We start from the raw sequence: 7,692 nt of genomic DNA on the forward strand, positions 1-7,692 counted from the left end.
GTCTGCATCTTGAGTATTTTCTAAACTTTGGTGCTGATCTGGAATGTTCTCCTTTTTGCTTGAGTTTTCGAGCTCTAGATTCTGGATTTTGGAGTCAATTATGGCCAAATCTCTTTCTAGAAGCAATTTCTTTTCTGAAAAGGGAGCATTTTCTTAGTGTATCCACTCATTGGTTAAGGTGGGAGATCAAATCACAAATTCATTTTTTTTCCCAAGAGCAACTCAGCTCATATTTGAATATTTTATTTCCTCCCAATCTTCAACCTACCTTCCATCAGACATCTCCAAGCTCTTAGGTATCTCAGTTCAGCATTTTCTTTAATATCCAGCTATGAGATTGTTAAGAGGAAAGACACAATGTCAAATATCTGTCTCTGCTGTCAAAACTCCATGTTAATCAATGGTTCAGAATTGGCTCAGAAAAATTTAACACGGGCCGGGCGGTGGCGCTAAAGGTAAGGTGCCTGCCTTACCTGCGCTACCCTAGGACGGACCACGGTTCGATCCCCCGGCGTCCCATATGGTCCCCCAAGCCAGGAGCGACTTCTGAGCGCATAGCCAGGAGTAACCCCTGAGCGTCACCGGGTGTGGCCCAAAAACCAAAAAAAAAAAAAAAAGAAAAATTTAACACAATAACAATTTAGTGAAAAACATTTTAGTGAAAAACAATTTTAGTGAAAAACATCCTAAGTATAATTTGTTTTTATCCACAGATATCTTACTTACTGGGTAATGGAACAAATGACTACATGCCAAGGGAAATGTAAGGAAGTGGAAAGGGCTAATCTTTATAATAACTCAGTGGAATTTCATAATCAAAGTTTTACATATATATATACAATGATACTGTTCTGAAGTTAACCTGGGAAATCCTTTTCAGCATTACAAAGGCAGGGACTCTGGAATTATGTTTGATGTCTTCATTTCTCATAAGTTCACTGGGTTATTCTACTTCTTTTAGAGGACTACACAGAGGATGGCCAAAAGTAACATGGTTTTCAAAACAAAATGTACTTTCTGTGCTTAGATTGAAAAGTTATTACCATATGAACTGAAGCAATACCAGACTAGTATAAAAGTTCAAGGAGCTTTTAGATGAACACATTCTACCAGGGTGGATAGCATGAGAAAATGGGAATTTCAATTTATCTAATGCACCAAAAGCCTGAAAGCCCACTTTCGACAAAGCTTAGGTGTCACATTATGACCATGCTCTTCCATTTGGTTTGTACAGTATGTCTGGAAATCCAGACCTCATTGTTTCTCTCACAAGTCAATGATATCCTTAATAAAAGATAAAATTGTTCCTAAATATTCATTGTTCTACTTCTTTGTTTCGAGTATCATTAGAGTAGCATCCAAGTAAAGAATGCAGTTTTATCTTTACTTTATGATACTATTATAATAGAATCGGAATTTTTAATAGTACTTTAAAAATCTTTACTTCATATTCCTTAAGCTGAAAGTAATGGAAATGTTAAGAATTGGTATTCTATAGCCATTTCTTCAGTATATATGTACATATATGTATTCGTGAAAAGATATAAATGTGTACTTTTGTACACATATATTTACACAAATTACACATAAGATAATTTAAATGATGTTCACTTTGAAGTATACTATTTATAGGCTATATGAAAGAGTGCAGTAGCATCAAAGAAAACTATAATCATAATGGCACCACCTAAAGTGGAAGTCATTGAAAGGGAATCATGGCGAAGAATTGAAAGGACAATATTACCTGGTGTCTCACAGTGGTAAGTCGTTCTGAAATCAATTGAAAATTAAATGTTTGTTATTTCATGTGAACAGGCTACAAGAAAATAATACTTGACTATGACTACTGGGAAAATCAACAGTTGTGATAATCCCATCTATTAGAAACAGGGTTGTATTATCTGGTTTCTAGAAGTATCATTAACATTTTAGCTTTACTGTTTTGTTTGTTTCAATTAGTGGCACTATATATCTGAAAGAACAATGCTGAGGACCTCTCAAGCAGTGCTCAGGAGACCTGGTCAACAAAAAGAACACATGGATAAAATACTTCTTGACCCTTGTGGTAGCTAGATTACCAAGAGGTGGTATTTTTCTGGAGGTGTAGGAGCATTCAGGACCACACAATACAAAACTTGGGATTTCAAAGGCTGCTCATGCCTATACTTGGGAACACATGTTGCCAGGAATCTGTTCCTGGTAAACTGTGTGCTAGGCATGTGCCCTAACTAATATAATATCTTCTGAACCCAAGAACATATTGTTTAATGAGATTATGTCTGAAAATATTTTACTTTCTTTTTTGTGAATGAACAAATATTTCTTTTCAATAGGGAGAATGCGTCAAATGTATATGTATTCATAGATATCACAGACATTCTGCAGGTAAGCTATTTCAAGCAACCTGTAGAAAAGGAAAACTAATATAGCCAAAAATGTGGATTTAAAATATTTAAAATTTTATCTCCCCTATCTCACTTCATCCAGATCCCTGATATAACATCAAGTTCCTCTCCATTTGAATGATTTATACTGCAACTCAAACTTCCATGAGTTCAGTAGTCAGATGTCTCCAGTTGAATTAAAAGCTACATCAAAATTAGCAATAAAACTATCACAGGAATAACTTGACCATACTTACCATCACAATCTTCTAGAATTATCTAGTGTAGAAAGAAACAAAATTTAATTCAGAATTATTATATATAGCTGAAAATGTTAGTTTATGATAAACCAGGGAAAATAGTCATTCAATTAAAGAAAATTATAATATGAACGTGTGTTTCCAGACACCGAGGGATACTTTTCAATCACCCTTGAAAGTCTGAAACCTTAAGGTGTACCACAAATCGAGAATTTTTCCCCAGTATGTATAAAATACATTTGAATAAAAGACATGTCCATTACACATAAATCTACCTTCAAATAGCTGGTTCAAACTGTACTTAGGTCTTTAACATACTTACAGGAGGGGAACTTCGCCACATGACAAAAACAAGTGTCCAAAGCCCCACAAAGGCACTACCGATTGCCAATGTCCACAAATTCTAAAATTTGAAAAATTAAGATTCAGAAAAAGTCATGAGAATAGAGAAAAACTGAAATAAATGAGATGATAAACTTCAAGCACATTTAATAGCTGTTTTGTTGTTTTGTATTGATTGGGGTAGGGTGGGTTTAGGATACTGGAGCTATGCTTAGGACCTACTCATGGAATCAGCTAGGTACAAGGAAAGCTATACTTGCTCTTCATCACTCCCAGAAACACATTTACAATACATTTAACTCAAAAAATACTCTTTAGAAACTTGAAGTCAAGCTTTAAAGTGAACACACCTTTAAATCTCTTTTGGCGAGGAGGAGGAAAAGTAGTGAAAAGCGCCAAGTTGTCTCCAATATCAATTCACTTGCCTGACATGTACAAGTCCCTGGTTCAATTCCCAGCTCTGCAAAACTCCCTCCCCCCCAGCACTGCCCTGTGTGACTGCTGTCAATGGGCCATAGCCAGACTGTCCCTCAGAACCATTTACTAGAAGAAATGGGGAAACTTTTGGGAGAAATTTGAGTTACATTTGTTAAATTAGTGCACTGCTAATTTTATTAGGCAAAGAGACAATCAGCAATTTGTATTCAATATAAGGTGTCATTAAGTCCACGCAAAAATGCTTCCATATATAAGAAAACAGCTGGTGAGAAAACTGGTATCAATTTTATCTTCTTTTGCATCAGTCATGCAAACATGGAGATCCAAAAAATTTCCACGGTTTAAATAGTTTATACAAATTAATCCACGAGCCAAAATAAAATTGAAGAAGAATGCAAACTTACATTATATGCAATTTTGATGAAGCTTCTCATTTTATAGAAAATATGACTGTAGTCAGTTCTAGCATGTAACTATAGAATGGGAAACATCAACAATTAATTAAAGAAATGTCGGATATCACAGACGTTCTGACCTAAGCTATTTCAAGCAACCTGTAGAAAAGGAAAACTAATATATGACATGTACAGGTCCCTGGTTCAACTCCCAGCTTTGCAAACCTCCCTTCCCCCTGCACGGCTCTGGTGACTGCTGTAGCTGGGCCATGGCCAGAACTGTTTAATAGAAGGCCATCGCCAGAACTGTTTAATAGAAAGAATGGGGAAAACTTTTGGGAGAAATTCGAGTTACATTTGCTAAATTAGTGTGCGGCTAATTTTATTAGGCAAATAGGCAATGAGCAATTTGTATTCAACATAAGGTGTCATTAAGTCCACACAAAAATGCTTCAATGTATAAGAAAACAGCTGGTGAAAAAACTGGTATCAATTTTATTGCCTTTTGCATCAGAACACATCTCCACTATTTTAAATAGTTAATAGAACTTAATCTGCAAGCGAAAATAAAATTGAAGAATGCAAACTTACATTATATGCAATGTTGATGTATCTTCTAAGTGTATAGAAAATAGAACCGTAGTCATTTTTATCATGTAACTATAGAATGGGAAACATCAACAATTAATTAAAGGTATGTAGGAGAATAAAGATAATTATAAAGCAGTGATTAAACAGCAACCATTATAATACACTGATATTTCAACCAAAAAAAGCAAATCTTTAGCCCAAATTGCTCAATGCAATTTAGTTTACCATTTTTCACTTATCCTCTTCTTTTTTATCTTTTTTTTTTTTTTTTTTTTTTAGTTTTTGGGTCACACCCGGCCGTGCTCAGGGGTTACTCCTGGCGGTCTGCTCAGAAATAGCTCCTGGCAGGCATGGGGGACCATATGGGACACCAGGATTCGAACCAACCACCTTTGGTCCTGGATCGGCTGCTTGCAACGCAAACGCCACTGTACTATCTCTCCGGGCCCCACCTATCCTCTTCTTAATTGAAAAGTAGAGCATAGAATGTCAGAATCTAAAGTAAAGAAAGCCTTCATTGAAGTTTGTATCATACCATGAGTTAGGAATGTTGTTAAATGTACAATTCCAAATAAAGAGCAATCCACCTAGCTGGCCACTGACCACTTAGCTGAGAACTGCTAACACCTATGCTTAGATAGCAAAGTTTCCAGGCTGCCCTTCCCAGATTGACAGTTACAGTAAGTCTAAGTACACATGAATATGATGGGCTCTAAGCTTGCAGAATTAAATATAATATCTGATTGGCTTCCACAAGTAGACTAGAGACAAGATTCAAGAAGTGTTTTCTCTTAATCATTTCCATTGTCAATGACTCTGTTGAGTTCTAACCCACATTATCGAATCATCCCTTCAGTGAAGACTTACATCTGAAACATATGCTTTACCTAACTTATCCAAGCTTCCTTCTGAATGATCTAGGGACTAGATGAAACGGCTTTTTCTGATCAACTTGCTATAGTAACCATGGAGCCAAGACTAGAACCCAGAGCTGGCATGTACAGGGCTTGCCGAGCTCTTCAGGCTGATCTCTGAGGCCTGGTGCCAGGAAAGACTGGGGCTTCTCTCCTGGCTTGATGAACAATGCCATATTTCAACCCAGTGGGCAAGAGGCTGATGTAAAAAAGCAGCAAAGGCCCATGGGGCCATACTCACTTGTGGCTCTATGGCTATGTGAAGCCACAGAAGGCACAGACAGAGCCACGCTGTCTGTAGCCTCATCATGGCTTAGCCATTCAAAACGCAACTGGTTTCAGAATCACCAGTATCAATGGAAAGGGGAAAGTCAGTAGGGAGCTCTCGGAGGACGAGGAGGCCTCTCTTCCGAACTATCACCCGTTTGAAAGTTGCCTTAACAAACCTGGGGCTTTAGGCTCTGTCTAGCCAATCACTGCCGTTGCCCACGCACCATCACAAAGGTGGCCGGAATGTCACCAGCCCACGTGCTCCTCCCTAAGCGCCATGTTGCCTGCAGTCCCCCTGGGCCAAGCTTGGCTGGCAGCAAGTCATTATAATGTCTCTCCCCAAAGAACCACAACTTCTGGGGACTCCCACCTTCCTTTCTGCATCTCAAGGTTTTCCAGGGCAATGACTGATTAGGATCTCAGTTAGTAATGAGAGAAACCTACCCAGCAGAGTTGGGAGGTTTCCCTTGCCTTGTGCTCTTGGCAACAGCTCCAGTACTTGCACCTAACTTGCAGTTTTTTCAAGTCCCACATGCCTTTTAATCCTGAAACTGTCCCATCTGTCTATTTTCACGGATCATCCTAGGAGGACACGTAATTAGCTATAAGCACATATGTGTGTAGACATATACAAAAATATTTATTTGAAACTGTAATTAACCCCAATATATTTCAAGAATTGAGATTTAACAAGCATGTTTCTATCTGGTCATTTTTCTCTTTTCCTAGAAATCACTGAAGAAAAGCTAATTTAGAAATTCCCACATGGAGGGGACCCGACACCAAGCAGGTAGTGCCTTATATGTGGCCCACCCTTGACCATACTGGATTTGATCCCAAATATCCCATCCTCAGCCTGCCAGGAGCAATATGAGCCAGGAGTAACTCCTAAAAATACTGGCTGTGCTCCTCCCCAAAAGAAATTTCCATTTGAGCCTCACTTCGTGGTGCTCAGACAAGTGAATCTTGCCGCATTGTCTCACAGGTCATACTTCTATCACTAAAGCTGTGTGGCCAAGGGGACAGTGGATCATGCCATGGGGAAAAGTGTTCGTATGTTTAGATCTGGGAAGTAATATAATAAATAAGAGGATAGAGAAGATCCACAAAGTAAATAGATTTGTATTTATCTAAATACTATCCTAATTTAACTCAGTAAGTCTTCTTATGGTTTGAGAGTTCCACGCTGTTCAAAAGTTAGGCCCCAGAAAATGGGCTAGAGCAGTGTCGAGTCAGCTTTGAAAAACATGTTCTGATGATGGCCACCAGAGGGTGTGCTGGACCCACTAATAGAGATTAAGGCTTTCCTTTCTGCACAGAAACTGCCTCCCAGGGCTGCGCAGTAGGATAGCTACAACCTGGTTGCTGCAGAAACTGGGAAATCGAGCCCAGTGAATGCCTTGCCTCAACACTAACGAGTGGGTCCTATGTGCCCTTTTATTTGGAGGCTGTAGCTGCCATTTCAATTTTGACTTTGTCTGAAAGTATTTCATCACCTCATTGATTTTAGAGTTCCAGATATAAGTGATGTGCATTCCACTTTTTCTTTCCAGAGTCACTGTTCATTTCTGGGGGAAATTTCTATTGATGGATTCATATCCAGAGGCACTGAGACTCGAATGCCATAAAGTGAAGACCAAGATCTTCTGGGAAAGAGCTGATTACTGTCTGGTTCCTTCACATTGGAGCCCAAGGCCAGGGTAAAGGCAAAAGTCCTTCAATTGCTCTATATTTTATTAAGATTTACTGATTATGTTTTTCATTAGCCTTGAAATATTGATCACTAAAAAATAAAGAAATATTGACGACTAGAAAGGGGTAGTAAAACTGGAGATATTGAGCACTGGACAAGATGGACTTAAACATTTCACTTAAAAAATGCAGAATATAACATGACTTTAATTTCTGACCTACTAAAGGAATCAAACTAATTAATTCTTAGTCTATTCTTGTTAGCATTTGGTACAGAGAATAGATTGATGGTTACCACAGGAAAGAGAGAGAGCAGAGGTGGGAAAATGATGGGAGGATTTCTTGTATTACTTATATGATGGTGGAAAGAACCTAGCTATTTAGTCGGTATAGTGAAGAAAGTGGT

At 38.2% G+C, this 7,692-nt stretch overlaps 1 long non-coding RNA gene across 1 annotated transcript; it reads right to left on the reverse strand.

The window, feature by feature from the left end:
• Nucleotides 1–274: 274 nt before the first annotated feature.
• Nucleotides 275–2,839, reverse strand: LOC126031295 (uncharacterized). The gene is made up of 3 exons (XR_007503270.1): nucleotides 2,642–2,839; nucleotides 1,745–1,770; nucleotides 275–329 (listed from the first exon to the last, which is right to left on the reverse strand). It is a non-coding gene; the product is annotated as an uncharacterized LOC126031295 (long non-coding RNA).
• Between the last annotated feature and the right edge of the window lie 4,853 nt (nucleotides 2,840–7,692).

The sequence above is a fragment of the Suncus etruscus genome, chromosome 15 (assembly GCF_024139225.1).
Source record: "Suncus etruscus isolate mSunEtr1 chromosome 15, mSunEtr1.pri.cur, whole genome shotgun sequence".
Taxonomy (NCBI): Eukaryota; Metazoa; Chordata; class Mammalia; order Eulipotyphla; family Soricidae; genus Suncus; species Suncus etruscus.